Here is a 26,773-nt window from a genome sequence, read left to right on the forward strand (position 1 = left end):
TAAATAGTGCTTTGTGAACATTAGTTAAGATGAACAGTTCATTGTTGTTCTCAATAATCCAAGTAAATTGTCATTGTCGTCTGTGGAGTGCAATAACGAATACTGTGTTACTGTGTGGAGTGAAACTCCCATTGTTGACGGGAGTAGAATCAAATTGTAGAAAGTGATTATTATTATTGTTTTGAAATAAAAGTTACATTGTTGAGTTGGAATAAATTTACAATATACGAGTATATTCGACAAAAACATTATATATTCGACACTAACATATATATATATATATAATATCACGGCGGACAGATGGCAGGACTGTGACCCATTTCCAAGTTCCACACCACTTCGGCGGGCCACACTGTGTTGCATTTTATGTACCGGAGGAGAGTTATGTCTTGCACTAGGGTGAGTGTAAGTGCAAGTGTTATGTAAGTGTGGTGTAGGGAATGAGTGAGAATGATGATGAAGATGAAGAGAGAAAGTGAAACCCGGTGCCGGCACGTAGCCTACTTCTGTGTAGTAGCACCAAGAGGGCTGCCATGCTTAACGTCCTCGTCCGACGGACGAATCACTGTGCCTTCTCTTCATATGTATAACGAAGATATTGGTGAAGAATCTAACGTAACATTGTTATTATCATTTTTTTCAATTTAACCATGGAAATGTAATGCAAAATAAATAAAATATGATAGGATATCACCTATTTACATCTGTTAACTTTGTACCCAAAATTTGAATTAATGATAATATAGTCTACCGATACATACTTACTTACCTACTTACTTACTTACTTACTTACTTACTGGCTTTTAAGGAACCCGAAGGTTCATTGCCGCCCTCACATAAGCCCGCCAGCGGTCCCTATCCCGAGCATGATTAATCCAGTCTCTACCATCATATCCCACCTCCCTCAAATCCATTTTAATATTATCTTCCCATCTACGTCTCGGCCTCCTCAAAGGTCTTTTCCCCTCTGGCCTCCCAACTAACACTCTATATGCATTTCTGGATTCGCCCATACGTGCTACATGCCCTGCCCATCTCAAACGTCTGGATTTAATATTCCTAATTAAGTCAGGTGAAGGATACAATGCGTGCAGCTCTGTGTTGTGTAACTTTCTCCATTCTCCTGTAACTTCATCCCTCTTAGCCCCAAATATTTTCCTAAGTACCTTATTCTCAAAAACCCTCAATCTCTGTTCCTCTCTCAAAGTGAGAGTCCAAGTTTCACAGCCATAAAGAACAACCGGTAATATAACTGTTTTATAAATTCTAACTTTCAGATGTTTTGAGAGCAGACTAGATGACAAAAAAGTTTCTCAACCGAACAATAACACGCATTTCCCATATTTATTCTGCGTTTAATTTCCTCCCGAGTGTCATTTATATTTGTTACTGTTGCTCCAAGATATTTGAATTTTTCCACCTCTTCGAAGGATAAATCTCCAACTTTTATAGTTCCATTTCGTACAATACTTAGTCTTTTCGGGATTTACTTCCAACCCTATCTCTTTACTTGCTTCAAGTAGAATTTCCCCGTTTTCCCTAATCGTTTGAGGATTTTCTCCTAACATATTCACGTCATCCGCATAGACAAGAAGCTGATGTAATCCGTTCAATATTACCAAAAATAGCACAAATAATACTAAAAAAAAAGGCTAATCGATTTTAATAACACACCAGCAGTTGATTAAATATTGTAAAGTAAAATGAGTAGGCCTAAATAAATTTTAAGCAATAAAGGAATTTTGCTTAGGCTATAAATAGCAGAAAGCTGCAGATATCGCAATCTTCAATTTTTCGAGTTAAATAATCCGGCTAACAACAGATCTGTGCATTTCTTTTTCAAATTGTCCGTCCAATTGTAACTGCAATCACAGAATATATACAGCTAATCAAATTTCAGGACGTACAGACATAGGAATCCTTATTACGGAGTGATAGGAATTAAAACAAAGTTGGAATGCAATTTCCTAATTGTGGTTCCCTCTGCTTAGCCCCGGCGTGTGTTTGGAGGAAAGCGACCAAGAGGAATTTGCGTTGCTCAGGCGTAGTCAGATATGCTTTGTGGTGCAGCTTTATCCATTGACAGCCCGTAATGTTATTACGTTGCGTTGCCGTTTGCCATACCTCTGGCATATCAGCCTCTTCCTTCCTGTGCGTTTGAACAACAGGGGTTCCCATACTTGTATTTGCAGATACGTAAGCCTCTGACGTAAGTAGAGGTTTGCGCGTCGAGTCTCGTGCATCAATAATTGCAGTGTAAATCGCAATATCGATTGTCACTTCACAGTTGAATGACTGAGCGTCCTATTTCTGCGTGGTTTCATGTTTCAGTAGTTGGTAATCTTGTTCCGGGCGTTGACTTCCTGTGCGGCTGTTTCTCTGATTTTGCTCCGCCTGTGAATAATATTGGCTCTGTAACTCAGATAAGGTTCGTTCCAACAACAGTCAGGAACCGTCCGTAACCACCGTGAGCATGCGCAGTACAAAAAAAGCGTTCCAACACAATCCGAACCAGTCCTGAACCGGAAACATGTACTGCAGTCGGGCGTTCCAACAAGCTTTTGACACGGGTTCGGAACGGTCAAAAATAGTCCGTGGATTGAGGCATGTACGGAAGAGAACGCAAGACGCGCATGCGCATAAGCTCACCAACGTCTCCTGGATACTGAAGAAAGACATGATCGACTGTTCACATCATTGAGGTTAAAGATGAAAAGTGACTGTACAGACGAATAATAAAATTAGAGATTTAATTTAAATTTTCGCCAAAAAGAAAGGGAATGGAAATTATTTGGTTATTGAAACAGTTAATTACAATTTCAACATGCAGCTTTGATTAATAAATATAATAAATAACGTACATACATTAATAATTAAAAAAAGAACTATTGAAGTCAATTATCGGAATTCTTGCCTTCCATATTTTTTGTCATCTTTTTATAGAAAATGATCGAAATTCTATGTTCTGCAATTAGAATTAGCTGCGAAACGATAATAATTAAGCATCCCGTTCTTAGCAAAGATGATCACAGTTATAGCATCTCTGGATTTAGTACATAACGATGCGCGAAATCGTTCCAACAGCGTCCAGTCCAGTTTCAATCCCATAGCAGATGCTCAACTAGCGCATGCGCATAAGATGGTACAGGAACCGTACATTAACTGATCCATGAACCGCTTGTTGCAACGAACCTATTATGAACTTATATTTCAGTATTTTGGAATCGACGTCAGGAGCGGCTTTCGAGGAGGGGCTACGGAGCTGCAGCACCCCCAGACATTTGTGGTTCTTGTCTCGTTTTATGTTGTGAAAAACATTTATTATACAGTCTCTATTTAACGGCTCGAATTTTTTTTTTTTAATTTCGCTCTCAATGACATGCACGCAATCGTTAGTGAAGTCACTTCCTCCCCTGGTGCTGCCAGAGCGAAACCAGAGACAAGGACTATGGGTGAAGCCACTTCCTCCCCTAGAGCTGCCAGTCTCGTCTCGGATGCTTTGCGCGTTAGTTTTACCCCTCCTCCCTCCTTCCCCTTGCCAAGAATCCAGTTTCCAGGCGCTGCAAAATTTGCAGCAGCTTGTCAGTAGCGCGCAGTTTTAAATACGTTTTCTTTAATGTTGTGAGTATAACAGGTGCAAAAATGTTTAATTCTGTACAATATTTACAGTCTATTCAGTTGAGTACCTTAACAATTCAGGAGAAATGTGAAATTAAGTGCCCATCAGTTGAATCTCACAATGGAAATAGCCGCTAAACTAAATACAGTCCACGCGTCAGCGCATGGAGTAACGGTCAGCGCGTCTGGCTGCGAAACCAGGTGGCCCGGGTTCGAATCCCGGTCGGGGCAAGTTACCTGGTTGAGGTTTTTTCCGGGGTATTCCCTCAACCCAACACGAGCAAATGCTGGGTAACTTTCGGTGCTGGACCCCGGACTCATTTCACCGGCATTATCACCTTCGTATCATTCAGACGCTAAATAACCTAGATGTTGATACAGCGTCGTAAAATAACCCAATAAAATAAAAATAAAATAAAAACAAAATACAGAGCCTCGCATATTTTTTGCAAATTTATCCAGTATCCCTGCTTTCTTCTCTCGATTTCCACACAGTCTGTATTAGATTAATGTGTTTCAAAGACAATTCCATCAGCTGGAGCAACAAGATGGATTTAAAATAAGAACAGTAAATGTTGTTCATGAGAAGAAGGAGCCATTGCTAGAATGTTTTCAAACCATAATGGAATCTGAAACATCTAACATCACAAAAAATGAGGCAAGCGCCCTGGTGCGTATTCGTGAATATCCTGAATTCAATTTCTGGCTGTTTTTCTTTTTCATTTATTGATGTATAATGTAGATATATTATACTACCAACTACAATATCGCCAGTTAGATATTTCTAAGGTTCAAATCTGCGTATAAAAAAATTAAATTATGGTTTATTTAACGATACTTGCAACAGCAGGGGTTATATCAGCGTCCCCGGTGTGCCGGAATTTTGTCAGCAGAATTCTTTTAAATGCCAGTAAATCTACTGACATGAGCCTGTCTCATTTAAACACAACTTACAAGATAAGGCGCATGGAAGTAATCTTTAAAAAAAATAAGTTCCTTGGTTTATTTTTGTATGCAGCCCCCCTTAATTCAATACCCACGAGCCGGCACTGATCGACATATAACAGTATTAATTCATTTAAATTTAATTAATGAAGGTATAATGAAGCAGAGGAATTATAAACTCGAAATAAAATAACTGGCTTAAAAAAGCCCGGTTTCTTCAACATTCGTTAAATTATAAGTGTGTTATTCCATTTTAACTGTAAACTTACCATTTGAAGCATTTCTTCAACTACTGTTGGTAGTAACAGGCTGTTAAAACCTATGTTAATTTAACTGCCCAATTTCATGCAGTTAAATCATTTAACTCTCTGTTAGCATAGAAGTATTCAATATGGCTGGTGCGTTAGATGCTGAACTTTTCTATCTTGATTATTTAGAAAATGATATCCTTGAATACATTAACAAAGAGGATGATGTCTGTGATTTGACAGAACAGAAGTTTATACAAAGTGTAGGTCTCGCAAGCACGGAATACCGACGGAAGGAATGCTAATGAAACACTGCGATAAGGAAGAGCGAGTGATAGAAAAGGTCACGAGATAACTTGAATGATATTCAAGAGTACAGTCGGAAGAGAAATGACATCGATAGAATCAGTCTTGCGTTGTGATAGTTACATTACGACTTTAGTTTGTTCCATTGCATGTGAATACGTGTCTTGTATTGCACGGTATTATTATTTCATTCGTAAACATATTGTAAATTTTATTAGTAACAACAATGTAATTTATTCGTCACAACAATAATTTCTTTCTACAATTCACCTTAAACGCTCTCGTCAACAATTGTATTTTCACTCAACACAGTATTCGTTATAGCACTCCACCGACGACAATGACAATTTACTTGGACTAGTACGAACAACAATGAACTGTTAATCTTAACTAATATTTACAAAGCACTATTTACAAATCAGAACTATCAGTTCTCAGTTCACAGTTCTTCTAGCTCAGTCACTCGAGTTCACAGTATCTCGAACCACAGACCTTCAGAGACAGTTCACTGTACTCGAACTCAGGTCCCTCCAACTGCGGTCCACTGCACTCGAACTCAGGTCCCTCCAACTGCGGTCCACTGCACTCGAACTCAGGACTTCGGATGCTGAAGCAGATGCGGACGCACACTCGAGTCGAACTCCGGCACACAAGTCTGGCTTGCTTGCTCTGGCTTACTCACTGACTGAATAACTGAAAACTCTGTCTCGTTCCTTCGCGTCCGTAATTTATAACCACAGCGACGTAGCCTCGAAAGTTCCACGCGTCTCTAGAGATGGCACTCCACAAAAATCCAGAGCCCTCTCCTCTCTACCAGCACCAGATGCGCGCGCACTCTCTCTCCACTCTCTCGCCGCGTAGGCCCTTTCCCCTTACTTCTCTCCGCCGCGCGCCATCCCCGCGCGATCTGCTTTCTTGCGGGACGCTGGTCGTGAGTTCGAAACTCACGTCGCTGTCACAATATGTTGCGCGTTTAATTAGCTTCGAATTTTTCTCTTGCTACGTTCTTTATTTCCACAGCGATGTCCTCATTTGTTCATCTTCTTGGAAGAGACAGTACTTCCATCGGCCCGTATCTCTCCCCCGTCTGCGTGCCTACATACACACGTCAAAGCAGACAGCAACGCCACCATTGCTTTTCGGTAATCGTTCCTTGCGCGAGCTATAATAGGCTATTTTCTGCCAAGCCTCAACATAGATCCGTTTGTTTATTCTCATTAATTGGTTTATATTGCGAAATAATTTCCAGCAGAAGGCTTCTCTCGAACGAAGAGAAATTAGTCCCACGATTTCTTTTTGTTCCAGTGTTTTCCATTTCATAACAGCAACACCAATACGCCGCTCCACGCTATTTTGATACAGACGAGGAAAGAAGCAGAAATCAAACCTGAGAGAATAGAAAGACTTCTATCCTCTTTGAATCAAACAACGGACACAGCGATAATTGCAATTTTCAGAGTTCATAAAACAGAACTGAGACTATACTTGCTTAAAGGTTAGGGTTAAACTTTAGAATCTCTGGTCCTAACAGAGAGTTAACAAACAGAATGTTAAAATGTGAAAGTAAAGTTGAAGACACGCACTATTTTAACAGCATTTTATACTTTCAACTTACAGTTAATTAACACTATGTTAGGTTCATTTTAACAAAGGTTGAGGAAACCGGGCCAAAGAGAGTTTTGCACCAGGCTCATAGTTGTTTTCTATAATCGGTTAAATAACGACGCTATATCACTTAGGATGTTTTATAAAACTAAAATATCAGACAACACATGCTTGACAAAGCCTAATGTAGGCTACCACAGTATTTCCGGACATTTTTCCGAATCCGCATTGCCGAACATCCATTTTCCCGAATAGCATTTTTCCAGGACGTAAAATTCCTGAATCCACATTCCCGACAGACATTTTACAGATTTATTTGATTTCCATTTTCCTGAAATTCTATTCTCCCAAATACAAAATTCCCGAATCTACATTCCCCAATTTCTTTGATTTCCATTTTCCCGACAATACAGTAGTATATATATATATATGGTGTTTAAGGAAAGGGAGATAAGTCATAAAAATGAGTTTGGAGATATATGAAAATTAAATTTGGAACTCTTATTGCAAATAATTTTCTACACAAATAAAACACATCAACTGCTAGTATTCTTTTGAGTTTTTGCACATTTACTTGTATAATTTAACTTTTGTGTTCATCCGGGGAACAAAATTCCATCTGTACAAAAAAATGACTTATCCCCCTTTACCGGAACATCACAGATATTACCACACCAATGTAGCCTATTTAAATAATTATTGCATAAATAATATTGATACTTAACAGTAGAAATTTGCTAAGTGTCAAAATTAAAAAAAAATTTGATATTTCACTAGAATGTTGGAATTTGCCACTGAGCATTACATATATCAATAGGGCTAGGTCCACAGAAGACTGCAGAGTGTTATTAAAGACCACCAAAAGATGACAGTAATGCCACGGGTCTCATAAAAAAGGTGCAATATGCCATTCGTTTTGATTTCCCTCCGTTGTTCATTTGCCGTGTTAATAGTGAATTTATGGCAAAAGGCATTATTGATTATAAACCGTGAAGTTTTCTACAAACAGGAATATTAGCGTAGGTAGGTATTAGGCCTATATACAACATAATTAATACGTAGGTAATGTAGGGCAATGAATCAGATAGAAACATAATGCATTATCTCTAGATGCCACTTTTCCTAGTGTCAAAAATCCAAAAAATGGGGAAAATATCATTAAATTAGCTTTATTTTCTAAGTTATATGACCCAGATTATTCAACATTATCAACATGTCTAATGGGTGTATTTCCTACCATACCAGTATAACGACGCCAACTTGTTACATATTGTAATTATGATGAAATTCGGCGATATTCAGTTCCAAGTGGTCAGGGTGGTTTGCTCCGTCTGCATAACCACTTTAATGGAAGTATTTGCAGAAATTAACAGATCTGTTGATAATAAATGGGCTATTCCATATGAAATCCATCAGTAAAAAACCTCGCATTGTTTATACTCTAATTTTTTCCCTATTTATACAAGGTGCTGAGGAGAGTGCATTTTCAAACATATACTATCGAAGTTCAAACGGTTTTCGTATTATTGAGCGGCAAATTAAGCGTATTTTATAAAAACAAGCCTCTTTCAACGCTCAGAACTCTGGAACCATTTACTGCAGAACATTGAACGAGAGCTTATTTTGAAGCTGACATTTAGTAGATTATGTTAAAAAGTAATCCTTAATTTTATTGTACACAGAGAGACAGATAATCTGATTTCACTTACTTTTAGGCTTTTTGCTAATTTGTGAAAATGTAAAAAAGTATTGAGAAAAAAACCTTGCATTATTAAGAGGGATTTCGCATTGTTTGCTTAGTGGTACGGCAATAAGTTTCGAGGGTATTAAATAAATTATTTTCACACGCCTAGACTTGAACAGCGCAGTACCGCACGCCCTGGCCGAGAGCTGAAGATAATCGACCGTTGGGCGTCATTTTACTACTGTGTTTATGAAAACTTGTAATAAAGCTAGCCCAGATATGCGCTACTAGACGAAATATCACGTGTTTGTCTCCTGGATTTGCTTGTCTCAGCTAGTTCCCGGTTCACAGTCAGCTGGTTACTTCACTTTTCTTTATTTGATATTTTCAATACTTTCTTATCAACTTGCCATCAGTAAAAAATATGTGTTTATTTGTACTTTCAATGCGGAATCTAACTATATATTTTTAAAATATTTTTTCTCTGGCAAAGGCGTCTTAATGAAGAAAAATCTAAATTTCTCCACTTCCATAACAAGTAAGAAAATCTGTTTATATGTCAATATAAACTCTAATTTCTCAGCATCAAAATAAACCATGATTTTGATCACTGAGTGAAAGGATTTCGTAGCTACAACAGTTTAAAGTTGCTAATTTTATGAAAATACGATAAATTTAAATATTTTAAATTTAAACGCTATGAAGTTCTGATGCCTCAAACTTTGCACAGAGCATTGTATCACATTTCTCTACGTACAAAAAAAGTGTTATTGTATTTAGAAATTGTAAGGTCAATTTTCTCTATATTTCGGTCGGTTTGAGATGGAATAGCTCAAATGGATCATAGTACCTACGAAATTTTCATGGAACTTAACACCTTTTATAAATTGTGAAGTTTGTCTCTCATTGTGTTAATTTTAGTAGTATCATCAAACTATTGATCTAGTTTGGTGGAAAGTTGTCTTAAGTACTATCAATTCAATTCTAAAAAATATATTCTCAAAATTGTTCAATACTGAAATTTATTTATTAATAAAATACTGTTCATAAATTTGGCACTCTGCACCTTTCTGCTGTTAAGTATCCGATTACACGTTCTCTTTACAAAGTGAAATAATGTCCAAGATTCCTCAGGTAATCGAGGTGTCTGTTATCGGCTGCATAGGTGTTATAATTCGTATTCGTGTTTGAAGTTGTAGCTACTCTCTCTTCGGTTGTGTCCTCACGCGTCTACCCAGTGTGGATTCCGCAATCATGGGCCTCGTATTCCTCTCTTCATTTTGGAGCTCACTCTAAGCTGTACAGAAGCAGGGAGGAAAACACAGCTACAAGCAATAACAGTTATAAAAGAAATTGTAAATGATTTCGGTTACAGTATTTGTTGAAATTTAAGTATTCAAATACAATATATACAACCATGAACATCTGGAAGACATTAATTTATAATAAAATAAAATCCTTAAAAATTGTAAAGATAAATAAAAATACAAATCTAAGATAATAAATTTCAGTTTTTTGCTCAAATTCAAATATATGAACACAACATAGAGTATGCTACAATGAAAATCTCGGTAAAAGCTTCTACAAATATTTTTTTCTAACAAAATCACTTTTAGTATAACTATACTTACTTACTCATGGCTTTTAAGGAACCCGGAGATTCATTCCCGCCCTCCCATAAGCCCGCCATCTGTCCCCATCCCGAGTAAGATTAATCCAGTCTCTCCCATCATAGCCCACCTCCCTCAAATCCATTTTAATATTATCCTCCCATCTACGTCTCGGCCTCCCCAAAGGTCTTATTCCCACCGGCCTCCCAACTAACACTCTATATGCATTTCTGGATTCGCCCATACGTGTTACATGCCTTGGCCATCTCAAACGTTTGGATTTAATGTTCCTAATTATGTCAGGTGAAGAATACAATGCGTGCAGTTCAGCGTTGCATAACTTTCTCCATTCTCCTGTAACTTCATCCCTCTTAGCCCCAAATATTTTCCTAAGCACCTTATTCTCAAACACCCTTAATCCCTGTTCCTGTCTCAAAGTGAGAGTCCAGGTTTCACAACTATGCAGAACAAACGGTAATATAACTGTATTTATAAATTCTAACTTTCAGATTTTTTGACAGCAGACTGGATGATAGAAGCTTCTCAACCGAATAATAACAAATAACACGCATTTGCCATATTTATTCTGAGTTTAATTTCCTCCCGAGTGTAATTTATATTTGTTAATGTTGCTCCAAGATATTTGAATTTTTCCACCTCTTCGAAAGATCAATCTCCAATTATTATAGTTCCATTTCGTACAATATTCTGGCCACGAGTCATAGTCATACACTTTGTCTTTTCGGGATTTATTTCCAAACCTATCGCTTTACTTGCTTCAAGTAAAATTTTCGTGTTTTCCCTAATCGTTTGTGGATTTTCTCCTAACATATTCACGTCATCCGCATAGACGAGAAGCTGATGTGACCCGTGCAATTCCAAACCCTCTATGTTATCCAGAACTTTCCTAATGGCATATTCTAGAGCGAAGTTAAAAAGTAAAGGTGATAGTGCATCTCCTTGCTTTAGCCCGCAGTGAATTGGGAAAGCATCAGATAAAAAGTGGCCTATACGGATTATGCTGTAAGTTTCACTGAGACACATTTTAATTAATCGAACTAGTTTCTTGGGAATACCAAATTTAATCAGAATATTATATAAAACTTCTCTCGTAACCGAGTCGTATGTATTTTTGAAATCTATGATTAACTGATGTACTGTACCCTTATACTCCCAATTTTCCTCCAATATCTGTCGAATACAAAGAATCTGATCAGTAATCGATCTATTACGCCATAAACCACACTAATGATCCCCAATAATTACTTCTACACATGGAGTTAATCTTCCCAAAAGGATAATCTACTATATTGTAGGACGTCAAAAAACATAACTGCAACACAGAAAAATAATAGTTAAAAAATTTGGAAGCAGAGGTCATGATACTCATGATATTATAAATAACAATGTGAATTATGATATGAATAACAGGAAATAAAATAATTTTGAAACAGATAAGCTCAAAAATGTAGAAAATTAACCTACAAGTTGAATCTCATATACTCGAATTTTGATGACACAGACTACCAAGGGGGGTAATAAGATCACCCCACTTAAATAAAACGAATTACTTATTAAATTAGATTAATTATTTATGTTATTCTTATTTCAAAATGCCAGTAGACATATAAAGAACAAATACATTGGAATTTCGAAGCTAAATATAGAGAACAGTGCATATAACAATCATCAGGAGCGTAAATCTGTCATCCCCTTGGTTTAATTAAGTGTTCCTTTCCGTTATTATTTATTAAAAATGTGATCATTTTTCTTTACGTAAATTACTGTAACATGTAAGATTTATAAGGTTCTCATTCCTCTTGGATAGCCCTTGCAATGCTGTAATGTAAGTCTGAAATTCGTAAGAGTCCGTCAACTGAATTCAGTTCGGTTGCCATAGTTACTCTCTGGTCTTCCATTACATTGTCCGCTGCTTATTTTGCATGATAATAGTACGGACTCCAGCTCGTTAGTCTCGTCACACGTTGCACCCAGCATGGCTGCGAATTGCCAAACTATATCCTTGTTTCATTGTAATCCTAAGTTCATTATTATGTAAACTATCAATTTACGTTTAGGTTACTGTAGATTAGATTCTGTTTTAAGAATGATTGTGAACTTATAAATTTTTACACTTTCGTGTGAATACAGATTTAGGGGAAAAATTAATATTACTTTGAAGAAACGATTATAAAATTTTAAACCATCTGAATGTATGAATCTTCCATCGTTTTTATCATGATCTTCTGGGTTGTTTTAAGTACTGTCCGGCCGAATGTTTATGTCACAGGGTCGGCGAAACGAGGGTATTAACGTAACAGTTACTTTCCTTTAACTTGTTTTAAACAATTTTTAAATTCATTTTGAACAAGTTTTTCAGATAACTCTTTGAAATTCAATAACTGGATTTAATGTTGTTCCGTTACTAACTTAACATGTTATACATACGTATAAAACATTTATATTACATATTTAATTGATGGTATTAATGTTTTCGTCGCTTTTACTTGTGACATCATCAGATACCATATTTTTTACATTCATAATATAACTAGAGCCCTAGCTTTAGTCACCTAAATGCTCGAAGCAGCAGTGTACGTGTATATAGAGCATTCATGTCAATTGATGCCCCTAGGAGCAAGCGTGCGCTTTAGAGCTCAGTAGAGCCTGAGCGCTTTACAGCGGAAAGGAAAGAGAACGACGAAAGAGGTAGTATATGCCGCTTGGTCAAGCTGTACACATGGATGGCCAGCACTGATTCAATAGATAAAGGGAAGAGAATTTATTAAAACTGTATCCATGTTAATTTTTAGATTTGTCTTGGTAGTAAAAGTGCATTATAAGAATGTAAGTTTTAATTTTAATGCTCATTTTTCACAAATTTGATTTTGTTATTGAAAAGAAATATTTTCTTAACTTTATTTTATAGACAAGTGAAATTTTCAGATATAGGCCTATTTATTTAGTAGCCTTACAGAAAGTTTTCGTAAATCTAATATACTGTATATGTATGTATTACTGAAGATGTATTAATGAAGATAGTGTATTGAAAATATTTAAAATATTCGCATGGAAATTGCTTGTATGGAAATGAATTAACTAAGCAACTACTGTTACATCATAAGCAAAAGATACGTGTCCATGTGTTGTAAAAATGTCAGCTCTATAGCTTCAGCACATTTCGAGAAAACCATTTAATATTCTGATGATAGGAAGTTGCTCACCATTATTACCTTAGAAGCATAATGCGATAAGAGTTTTGTTATGGAATATTAGTTACACTTCAAACATATATAGCACCTAGGTAGCTTTGCTTTGTACTGTAATATGTTTTGATTAGTTTACTGATTACTTTTATAAGGCTAAAGGTACCATCAATATCAATTCCAACTTATCATGTCATACTCAATCTCTTTCTTTGGGATGTCACTTTCTTTATGAATGATGTGTTTCATCCATTTAGTACAGTATAGTTATACTACTATGGAATTTATGTGAATATATTCCCTCTTAACTCTTTATTGTGTTATTAAGATTTAAAACACAACATCAATATTAAGAAAATGGTGTTAGTACTTTTATTTTACAGACAATATACGAGGATAATATCAAACAGAAAGAAACCATATAAAAATAACGACATAAAATTTCACGTTCCATTTGAAGTTTGTGGACCAATGTTTTCTTTATCAAACAGGCTGCTTATTCATATATCCTTCCTTTTTCCATACTTAGTGCTTGATACTCGCGCACGATGTCAAGGTCAGAAAAATGCGCTCGCTTTGACATCACTGATATTGAGTACTGGGTGTTCATTTCAAAGTGTGTCATGACGTCACTATTGTGAGTCAGCGATTTGAAGTGAGTTTCAGCTTTTATGTCAGAACTTGAACTTGAGAACGTGCACGGTATAACCTGTACGTCGTAGCAACAGATGGCGGTCTGTACTGTTTGTGTGCTACCATAACCTCTTTCGAACTGTGTTTGGGTGGCCAAGTCGTACTCAGGGTATTTGTTATCATCGGTTGCGTACGGCAACATTCCAAAATACAAATCAAATGCTCTGTTCCATGTTAACCGTCGAAGTTAATGTCAACAAATACGTAAGTAATCGTCATAACCCTCTCCCCATATCCCGACAGTAAGGAAAAAAACCCACCTCAGTACATTTTTCCAAACAGTTCACATTCCTGCCACTAGCAGCGTTACCGTACGTATCGGTAAGTACTCTTCAGAATGAACGCAGTACTTGCTAGGCAACTTCTCTGACACATACGTAATACATCTCTGCGTAAGTGTAGGAATATTGAATTTTCTAGGCTCCTCGATTAGCCACATGACGGCATACAGCGAGCCATGACACACTTTGAACTGAACTCCCAGTATAACTCCGTGGCACCACCCCGCATATGCACAGTTGCGTTCTACTGTTCAGTGAAAGAAGTACGCGGTCAACATGCCAAAACAAACAAAAGATAGGCGCTTGACGATCAATGCTCTGATAGAAGAATTTGGTAACGAGTACTTCATGCAGAAAGAAGGAAACCTTTTCGTAAGGTATGCAACATACAAAAAAAATGCTAACAAACGGCGTTTTATAGCGAAACATTGCAACAGGAAAACACATGTTACACGTGTAAAAGAAATATGTATAAAGTATGGAAACGTGCATTCCACTTCCGGCTTTCCAGCTAATCAGTCTGAATTTTACAATGACTTGTGTAAAATGTTGGTATTAGCGGATATTCCATTTGAAAAGGTCGAAAATAATCACTTTCAAGAATTCATGGAAAAATATACTGAAACTTGTGCAACAACATTACGTAGATATCATCTAATGCCCTGCTATGAAAATGTGGTAGCTCTCATAAGGAAATCTGAAAATTTTTATAATAATTAATTGTGATGCAACAACATTAATTGTGGTAATACACATTGACTACTTCATAGTAGTCGTGATAATATTCAAGTCCACACCTGTTAGCGCGTCTGGCCGCGAAACCAGGTGGCCCGAGTTCGATTCCCGGTCGGGGCAAGTTACCTGCCTGAGGTTTTTTCCGGAGTTTTCCCTCAACCCAATATGAGCAAATGCTGGGTAACTTTCGGTGCTGGACCCCGGATTCATTTCACCGGCATTATCACCTTCCTCTGATTCGGACGCTAAATAACCAAAGATGTTGATAATGCGTCGTAAAATAACCTACTAAAAAAAGGTAATATTCAATGAGGAGGGCGAGTCCTCATATAATGAATATGTGATGTAATAAATGTTAACAAATTTCATAAACTGTTGTTGACTATGGCCATAAAGCAGACCTGCACAAGGTTTGCGCTCTCCGAGCCGGCTCACAGCTCATGAGCGGAATGCAGATATTAGCTGCGTTCTGTATAAGGGTGGACTGGAAGCAGTGGTGACTCGCACAAAATATAGGCCTACACAAAAGGAAGTACTATTACGAGTGCTTATGAAATGAATTCCCGTTCAGTGTTTGCAAAACTATCTTGGACTATTATTAATTAATAAGGAAATATTTATTTTACAGAAGTAATAGAAATTCTATAGCTACTTAAATGTACAATATCATTTTGTTATATTTTTATTTATCAGTACATCAAAACGAGGTTTTTTGCTGTTGGCAGCTGAAAGGAACAGTAGCCTACTGATCGTAATGGAACATCATTTACAGATGTTCGATGTCTGCCTTTATTAAAGTTGGTTATAGAAAACAGTTGCTCACAAATATAAATGTTGAGCCAAACATAGCAAACATTTTCACAGCCAGCCTGTGTAGTCGTGGATATTATTGGTAATGTTTAGTCTTGTGAAACTCAACCAGGCTAGTAGTATTATTCAAACAATCTTAACTCTTAGGTCACATTGAAGATCAATAAGTTCGAGCTGTAAATCGTTAAATGTTAAATGTTATGTTCCGTCTTTTAAATTCCTCCATACTGTACTGTAGCAGTAGGTAAACAGTTAAACGTTACTGAGAATAGGCCTACACACTGCACTCCACTGAGTGGTCGTTTCCCTCTCCTCTACCTACAGGAAGTCTATGTCATTCTGACGCATCTTCCTCTCCGTTTCGGCTAGCGGTAAACACCGCTCTCCCGCTCCGAAGGAGCGCGCGCGCTCGTTGAGCGCTGTTTGTGCAGGCCTGCCATGAAGTCATTTAAATATGCGCTCCTGCATGTATGACTTACATGCCTAAATTCAGGTAGTAGGTCGTAAAATAATTACAATGAGAAGGGTTCGACCGGCACCGTGGATCGTGTCCCGGCATAGCTCAGTTGGAAAGGGCGTTCAGCGCGCAGGGCTGATAGATCCCGGGTTTGATTCCCGTTGTCGGAACGAATTTTTCTCGAATTAATGGTGATAATACACATTGACTACTTGATAGTAGTTGTGATAATATTCAATGAGGATGGCGATACCTCATATAATGAATATGTGATGCAGGGTATTTTGTTTCATAATACTATAGCCCTTTTATTTTGTAAATTGTGTAAAAGGGCGTAATAATTAAAGTTTCACCAATATTTGCCTTCATTCTTTACTGACACGTTAACAGTGAAAATAGCATATTTTTATTTACACATTGTAAAGGTCTATCAGACATTGATATAATTACTTTGAAAGCCGATTGTTAGATAACTGATTTTCGTGTGTAGAATATATTTGTTAAAATAATATGGTTGTAGATTATTTATAAAAGAAAATAGACTAGAGCATTAATGCGGGAGCTGTAAAACGGTGTCGCGGAACGATGAGGATTCGAGTGCGCGCAAGAAGCGGCATAAGTATCATCGTTTTAAAGTCATTATATTTTGTAAATGAGGAAAAAGCGAGACGAACAATTATCATCACGTTTCTTAACGAAAGAAAATTAGTTTAAATATGCATTTTTATTAAATTCAAGCTCCATGATCTGGCACGATTTAGTTCTTAGACTGCCCGGGATCTGAAAATCAATCACCAGTGTGGAAATCAACTGCTCTATGTTTCCAGCTGGACATTGGTTAGTCTTGGGGAGAAGAATAATATTATAAAACTAGCCGTACCCATGCGCTTCGCTGCACCAGTTAGAAATAAATATAAAGTAATTACATAATTAAAATAGGATATTTCATCCAGGGAACATTCGTGTTTGATAGAAGGATAAATCGTTTATTACGTTACCTAAATTGTATTAAAAAAAATTAAAATGCTATTATTTTGATCCAGAGACCACTCATTTGGTCATAAAAATTATTTTAGGAAATACAGGAAACGAAAGCCTATCAAGTTTTCTGTGCATAAGAAGCTATTTTAATCTTACCTGTCCTCGATTCACTCAGACGTTACTGTAATAACATTATAGCATTATGTCCATCTACAGAAACTACACTTTCCAAAGGTGAATTAATAATTAATTATACAACTCGGTTAATTTAGCTTCCGATATTACTTCATACAAACACAGAAACATTCTCTGTAGGCTATGTTTCATAGCTTTCGATTGTTGTTGTCCAAGGCCCCTTATAGACGAAGTCATTTGTTTTTTATTTCATTACACCGCCTTAGATGGCGTTGTTATTGTAATTTTGAAACTCATTTATCTCATTAAATATCTATCCTATTAAAATTTTGCATGGTATAAAACTTATCGGAAATTATTTTTAAAGAAACGTTTGTTATGTATAATTCTTCATGAAAATTAATAATAAGGGAGATATTTCGATTTGTTTAATTCAAGCCCACTTATAACCCCCCCTTTTAAATGAAATATTTTGAATGCCATATAGCCTAAATTCTAAGTTACAACGAACTTAATTTATATTCCAATTTAAATATAAATCGGTTCAGCCATTATCACGTGAAATGGTAACAAACATACAGACAGACAGACACACAAACAAAAAAAAAACGATTTTAGGTTTCTAGGCGGTTAATTATATATGTTAGGACCAATTATTTTTGGAAAATCGAAAATTACCAGAAAAATTTCGGCGACAGATTTATTATTAGTATAGATGGGATAGTTTGTCCATCTATGCAAGTTTACCATTGCTTAATGAAGCCCTGGTACGTATGTGGATGTATGCAGTTACTCCTTCCCATAATGCGAAATAAACTAAATCCAATATCACCTCTCGTGTAATGAACATTGCTTTGATCGTTCATAACTGAATAAGGGAGGTAATAAAATTTCTCTCTCGATTGGTGCACTCCAGTAACGTACATGCATTATGTCTGCTGCATTCAGTGTTCACTCAGTGGAATGGAAGTTCGTCTCCTGTCTCACATATTCACCTGGTTGAGCCCGAATTAATGCATTCGTTCGATTGAAAACTTACGCCCGACAGAGATGCTGCACAACATTCCAAAACATTGACTCTAGAAAATTCCATTTACTTTTGCTGATCTACATTTCGTTTGGAATTTAATATCTGCACCTTAACTTTTTAAATTATTTTTTGTTTTATAATATCAATTATTCAGGGAAATTGTAAAGGCATACAATCAAGGGAAGTATTTATGACTACCAGAACAAGTAAAATATTAGGAAGTGAAGTCATATTACAATGAATTCGCAAGTGTAATTGGAGTGAAAATATGGTTTCACAGTACTATGTATACCACCGAAATCGTAATTATCAGAGACCGGAAGTTTAAGCATTATGAATCATTAAAATAGGCAGGCAAAAAGGCATCATAAATAGCTAAAATAGGCAGGCAAAAAGGCATCATAAATAGCTAAAATAGGCAAGCAAAAAGGTATTATAAAAATACTAAACTGCCTCCCATTGAGGATAGCCCTTACGGACTCAGTATATCCTCAAAAAAATTATTATACATATGTAAACATAGGTATTAAATTTTAAAAAAGGGAAACAAAGAAAAGGGCGTGAAACATTACAATTGCTGTTAATGTGGCACCATGTGATTAATTAGGATTTGGCAAGATTTTTTAAACACAATTATCACAATGTCATCCCTCAAAGATGTTGGCACAACAAATTTCCGTCAAAATTCTTCGAAAAAAGCTGGTATAGTCCCTAGAGCACCTATGAGCAAGCCGAATACCTCAACGTGAATTAAGGCATATTTCAGCTTGAAATAGTTGACTGTAGGCTCATAGATCGAATTCTTCTCAAGTTGGACCTCGGCTGACTGATGATATCCTACTTCAAAACGTATCGTGGGGTCCACAATGATGTCAGCGTTGTACGCTAAAATATCTACTCGTCTCGTTGACCCATTTTCAGCTAGACAGGAGATTTCTTCATCTACTATCCAGCCTTGGTTCTTAATGCGGCAGCATTTTTGGATCTTACAGGATGATGTTCCTCAAGAGCAATCCCTGTTCACTGAATCCCAAGACGTGTGCTAAAGTTTCAATCTCCGGGCAGCCATGTCTGCACCGGGTACCGTCGAGAGATCTGCAGGGAACGAAACGAACAGCTGCTAAATTTGCTGTCATTTTCAGACTAGATATCCATTCACTAGTCGATAGTCCTTTACTGTTTGCAATCCAACAGTTGGCAGCTGTTACTTCGCTATACATCTCAACACCTTTTCCCCGTCCTGAAAGGATCTTCCATGATTCATATTAACGACCTCGCAATTCTTCTCGAAAATTTCGAATTGTAGCTTTAGTAAAGTCTTCGGGAAAAGAAAGGCAATTACAAAAACCTTGCACTAGACTCATTTATTTACTAGATTACACTATTCAATAACTCGATCGTCACATTTTAAAGAACTTCAAAGTTTTAAACAAAATGCTAGTGTTGTACTTGACACAAAAATGAAAATGTTTTTAAAAGGCCTATGTATTGTAAAGCCTTATTCGTTGCACACAACATCCAAATGCCTTTTTAACTTCTCTGGGGTCATGCTACAACAATATCTCAATGAAAACTTAAAGAAAAATAATGTTACATCCGTATTCATTGTTAGCTTGTCAAATAAACACAAGCGATAATTAAAACGCTTACTGTTATACATTTTTGCACGGCAGCACTCATTGTTGCAAAGAGAATATGAACTGACTGAAAGACAATAATATACATTCGGTGAAGCTGCTTTCATTGTAGTGGTTATACAATTAAATTAAAATATACCTGTAGGCAATTTTTAATAATAAATTAATTAATAATCAAATAAAGACAAAAAAGCATTTATTTTGTAAATTAGGCATTTATATTAAAAAAGGCAGAAAAGGGCAACATAAAACTGTGACATTGCAATCACAAAGGTATCATTCGTACAGATTAACTTTCAAAATGAAGATAGGTTTAACACATTTAAAAAGGCATTCTGCCAAAGTTCTTGTCTCTGGTGATCATCATCAAGATCGGCAACATCATTATCATTATTCGAGATCATGATTTTATTCACAGTATAAATGCTACTCCATTTTCTCCTGCGATTTTGGTCATATTTTCATAATTAAATTTTACCATATTCGTATTTTCTCTGAATCATATATTGAAACAACCACCACTCATCTCGGCATTTGGATTACATTTGTAGGTTGATTAACAATCTCATTGTTTTGCATTGTTGTTGGATGACTTAGTTGTTGTTTACTCAACTGTCGGAAGGCAGGCCTGAACCTCACAGGTGATACCAAGAAGGCACCACTTATGAGGGAAATAGGCCAGAAGATAATGGGGTAGGGTGGCCAGTTCCTTTTAATAAATTAAATTAAATTTAAATATCTGTAATTTGTCTTCTGTAAGGAGAGAGAGTGTAAATATACAATAATTTACACACACTTTAATAACAGTAATTAATTGATTACAGTAATAATAATAATAATAATAATAATAATAATATTATTATTATTATTATTATTATTATTATTATTATTATTATTAACTTATTATTATTATTATTATTGCGTTACATTTTAGTGAATTAGGTCTTAGACCCGTCTTGTACTCATTTTTGCAAGGATGATGAAACATTCATATGCCCCTTTTGCTTATGTGCTTGGAATAATAAAAGTCACCACTTAAGAAACCTTAAAAAAAAAAAAAAGACATGACGAGAGTCACATGTTTAGTCCCCATGGATCTAAGAAAATGTCATCTCTTCTCAGAGACTGTGTACGTAGGTACGGCTTCAACAAAGGTAGAGGACCATATACGTGCACATGAATGTTTAATACATTGCAGTAGAGTTCATAGCAGAGGCATTTATATACCGTGGAATTTTTGTACCCATCTCAAAGTTTTACGTAGTCATTGTTGAAATACTTTAAATCTACGGAACATTGGATAGACACACGCAGAAGGTTCCGCCTAAGGTCTCGTATAACACTAGAAGATATGACATTCAAAAGGGACAAGTTTTCATCTCGTAAGTGGGATTCAAACCACGAACCTGAATTTTGGAAAACTTTGAAGATGCATACTTTAACAAGTGCGCACATCCCTGCTGTCTGAGGTTATGTGATATTTATACATATTGAATAGTTGCTATACGATGACGTCATAAGCAGAGCTAGGAAGTTGGTACCAAAACTGTTCAGTTGTGTGAGCTTGGAATATATCTCTATCGAATGAAAAGTAATAGCGCATCTCTCAATGTCATTCAATCAGAAGGACAGAAATGTACAACCCAGTGGTACTACCACGTATGCAGTCACGAAGCTCAATACGTTGTAAATATGCATCCATAAATAGTTGCTAACCACTAGGATCGCTACTATCGCCTCATTACAGACAATGCGAAATAGTACCTGCACAGTCTATTGTTCCTAGTACCCTCATAAACTCAAGCTTCGTGACTGTATACAGGGTATTAAAATTAACGTTTACAACGTTTCAGGGATAATAGAGGAGATAAAAACAAATATCTTTCGTAAGTGACAAAACTTTGGTAGATGCGCCGTTTAATGTGTACGTAAGTGTTAGTATTATCAATAATGAACAAGACCAATTGTCGTTTTAGAGGTGGTTTTCAAACTGCCATCCATTCAAGGCATTGCACAACTGGTACCATCGTACTATGGACTGTGTGCAATACTCAAAAAGTCCAACTTTGTCTCGAATAACATGTGCAGCTTCAATAACGCGAGCAACTAAGTCTTCTGCCGTATCGATCTGTGTCTCATGCACAAAACGTTTCACGTCTCCCCACAAAAACAAATCCAGTGGGATTAGGTCCGGTGATCGAGGTGGCCACGGTGGCCCACCCCTGCCAATCCAACGATCGGGGAATATAGCATTTAGGTGGTTCCTGACACGACGATCAAAGTGCGGAGGGGCACCGTCGTGCTGGAACCGTATTCGTTCTCACATGTTCAATGGGATATTTTCTAAAAGTTCTGGTAGGACATCGCGTAGAAAAACAAAATAATTACCACCACGGAGACTCTTATACAACAGATAAAGACCTACAAGATGGTCGTGCATAAACAGAACCAACCAGTGTGTGTTGTGACGGAAGTCAAGCCATCTATCCTTCACGCGCATCTGCTAAAGTAATGTCACTTAAAAGAGAGGTTTGTTTTTATCTCCTCTATCATCCCTGAAACGTTGTAAACGTTATTGTCCACACCTGTGGAGAAATGCTCAGCGCGTCTGGCCGCGAAACCAGGTGGTCCGGGTTCGAATCCCGGGCAAGTTACCTGTCTGAGGTTTTTCCGGGGTTTTCCCTCAACCCAATACGAGCAAATGCTGGGTAACTTTCGGTGCTGGACCCCGGACTCATTTCACCGGCATTATCACCTTCATTTCATTCAGACTCTAAATAACCTAGATGTTGATACAGCGTCGTAAAATAACCCAATTAAAATAAAAAAATAAAAGTAAACGTTATTTTTAACACTCTGTATACTAGACTGTGGTACTACTGCGATTATGGATCTTTTCTTACTGCACTTGCTTAGCTGCGACCTTAGTGAACCAAAAGCTGTGAAGTTTATACAGAATTGGTGTTGAACTGTATATTGTATTTTTAGTAGGTTATTTTACGACGCTTTATCAACAGCTTAGGTTATTTAGCGTCTGAATGAGATGAAGGTGATAATGCCGGTGAAATGAGTCTGGGGTCCAACACCGAAAGTTACCCAGCATTTGCTCTTATTGGGTTGAGGGAAACCCCCAGAAAAAACCTCAACCAGGTAACTTTCCCCGACCGGGAATCGAACCCGGGCCACCTGGTTTCGCGGCTAGACGCGCTAACGGTTACTCCACAGGTGTGGACCGTGTATATTGTACAGGGACATCATTTTATTTTTACTATCATTTTTAATATTAACCTGGCTATACCGTTGGATCAACGCCGTTTGCTACCCTTTTCCAAGACTGTAGTTCGATGATACTGGCGTAAAATACAAACAAATCACTTTACTTGGTACAGGAGGGAAGAAAAGTAGTTCATCCATTTACGTAAAGTAGGAAATATCGCGATTTTGAGTGGGATAATTTTCATTAGGTTTTGTTTAATCAAAATACAGTACAGTATTAACAATGAGTGTTTTTACTCACGAACTGAGTTATCCATGCGAACGTATTCATTATTCAGTGTATATTATATTGTCTACAGTACATTAGCGTACAATATAGAGAATGAAGTTCAATTGAAAAATAATCATAATATGGATATTTAAACATATTTTTGATAATGGTGGCCGTTAATTTCCATATTGACTTCAATTCTAATGTGCATATTAACGCACTATAGACTATTGTACCTAATCCCAATTACCAGTTTCGTCTTTAGTACTAGTAACTCATGTTGAAACAATTCTGTACCTACTCTATAAAAGAGTACCTTACGTACTGTAAATTCAATCTTCACTTCTGCCCGACCCGCACAGATAAAATTACTCAGACATGCTATCTACTGTCCGTCCAAGTGGTTATGTCGTAGGGTCGTAGAAAGGGAGGAAGTCATGTATCATGTGACAGTTAATTACTTAACGAGGCCCTTTTATTTAAGTTATTCTAAACAGTTGTATAATATTACGTAGACGTCCAATTTCTAACAGAAATTAATGTTCTAAGACAGCCCAGCCACTAGCTGGCGAATAAAAGCTGATGGGGAAACCGGGATACGACGTAGGCAAATGGACGACAGTACCTGTGCGAAAATGATTCAAAATTGAAAGCTCTTTCGTCACTGGAAAACGCGAACATATTTTTGGAACGTACTGTTTACTATGACTGTATATGCGGTCTTGGATCTGTGTGGAGGACGGTTGAACTTCATTAGTAAAAGGGGTGGGAGTGAAGTACATTAAAAAACTCAGGTACAATAAAAATTGAAGTAAAAATAAAATGATGTCCCTGTATATGTTCCAGTATTTCAGATCAATCTACGTAGCTGACACGAGTTCGATTTCTGATTGAAAGTTAATATCTGTTTGAAGATCTGAATGTACTGTTAGTCCCTTGTTGTGAATTACATTGCTAGTTCCAAATACGGAGATCGGTCGAAATAGACAACACGGCTCGTCCCAAGGTTGGTCATGTTTATCTTTTCTCTCAGCACGGCTAGTCCCGGTCTTCGCATACAGCTTCAGTTGAATTGATCATGTGTGACACGAGGGAAGTGGTTAGCCAGCGTGGCAACATTATTCTTTTAAGGATTTCAAATTTAATAAATATCGTAGTTTAGCAAGTGGTGAAAATAAGTGGCAGTCTGTGAACATGAAGGTTGAAGCATATTTCAACAAAGTGGGTGAGTTTTATCTTTAGAATTTTTGTGGTACTATCTTTTTGATTTCAGCTTTGTACTCTAAGAGTTTAGCATTTGTTATGCTCTAGATGAGTCTGATGGTAGGATCATAACAAAGAGTAAAGACTATCATGATCAGAGCTTTATGACGAACGTACTCTGGTACCACAAAAATAAATTTAAAATTGTAGCCCGTGATGACGATATCTTTTTTCTTTAGAAAATTGTCATATTACATGGTTTTCAGAAACGAAAATTACTGAAAAAAGGCGAAAAATACAATTTAAATTTATAAAACGTCATTAAGTATTACAAAGTTCAAATTTCAGAAAAAGCTAAAATGGATAAGTTCTAAGAAAAAAAAAAAAAAAAAGAAAATAACTTACAGTACTTTTTACAAATTTAGAATAATATTTTAGGGACATCTTTTTATTTTTACTAACATTTTTAATATTAACCTGGCTATACCTTTGGATTAATGATTGAGACCCGGAAACACCGTTTGCTACCTCCTTCCACGACTGGAGTGCGATGATACTGGCGTAAAATACAAACAAATCACTTTACCAGGTACAGGAGGGAAGAAAAGTAGTTCATCCATTTACGTAAAGTAGGAAATATCGCGATTTTGAGTGTAATCATTTTCATTAGGTTTTGTTTAATCAAAATACAATACAGTATTAACAATAAGTGTTTTTACTCACGAACTGAGTTATCCATGCGAACGTATTCATTATGCAGTGTATATTATATTGTCTACAGCATATTAGCGTACGATATAGAGAATGAAGTTAAAATGAAATAATCATAATATGGATATTGAAACACATTTTGAAAATGGTGGCCTTTCATTTCGATACAGGCTTCAGTTCTTTTGTGCCTATTATCGTACTACAGACTACTGCATTTAATTCCAATTGCCAGTTTCGTCCTTCGTACTAGTAACTCATGTTGAAATAATTCTGTACCTACTCTATAAAAGAGTACCTTACGTACTGTAAATTCAGTCTTCACTTCTGCCCGAGCCGCACAGATAAAATTACTCAGACATGCTATCTACTGTCCGTCCAAGTGGTTATGTCGCAGGATCGTAGAAAGGGGGTACAATCACGTGATAATTAATTACTTAACGAGGCCCTTTTATTTAAGTTATTTTAAACAGTTGCATAATATTACGTAGACGTCCAATTCCTGACAGTAATTAATGTTTTCAGAAAAGAGCTAAGAAAGCCCAGCCACTAGCCTTTACAGTGGAGCGAACAGAATCAGGTGGGAGAAATAGGGGTGCGACGTAGGCAAACGGACGACAGTACCTATGCGAAAATATGATTCAATATTAGAAGTTTTCGTCACTGGAAAACGCGAACATATTTCTGAAACGTACTATAATCACTAACTCAGTACTGCGGCCTCGGTTCTGTGTGGAGGACAGTTGGAACTTCGTTAGTAGAAGGGATGGGAGTGAAGTACATTCAAAAACTCAGGTACAATAAAAGTTGAAGTAAAAATAAAATTATGTCCCTGTACTTGTATCTATGTGACCAGCTACCAAAAATCTTTTATGCAAGGCATACTAAAAGCCTGAACAAACCAAACCTATCCTGTCACTGACCCTCGAGCTTAAAAAAAGATTGCTAACATGAATCCTGTAGGAGACTGTTGATTACAGACAGGTAGAAAATCAGTTGTGTACAAACAATAGTCGGCTTTTGAAAGTAGTCAATGTTTGAAGCCCTTTTATACACTATTTACAAAATAAGTAGGCTCTAGTATTAGACAATAAAATATATTTCATTACAGTACACAACACTATACTTAAGAGTATAAATAATGTTTGATCAGTGTAGGCCTACTTTCTTTATCATGATGTAAATAGTAAATATAGCGCTTTTTTTTATCCACACTTGTGGAGTAACGGTCAGCGCGTCTGGCCGCGAAACCAGGTGGCCCGGGTTCGAATCCCGGTCGGGGCAAGTTACCTGGTTGAGGTTTTTTCCGGGGTTTTCCCTTAACCCAATACGAGCAAATGCTGGGTAACTTTCGGTGCTGGACCCCGGACTCATTTCACCGGCATTATCACCTT

Source organism: Periplaneta americana, chromosome 14 (genome assembly GCF_040183065.1).
Source record: "Periplaneta americana isolate PAMFEO1 chromosome 14, P.americana_PAMFEO1_priV1, whole genome shotgun sequence".
Taxonomy (NCBI): domain Eukaryota; kingdom Metazoa; phylum Arthropoda; class Insecta; order Blattodea; family Blattidae; genus Periplaneta; species Periplaneta americana.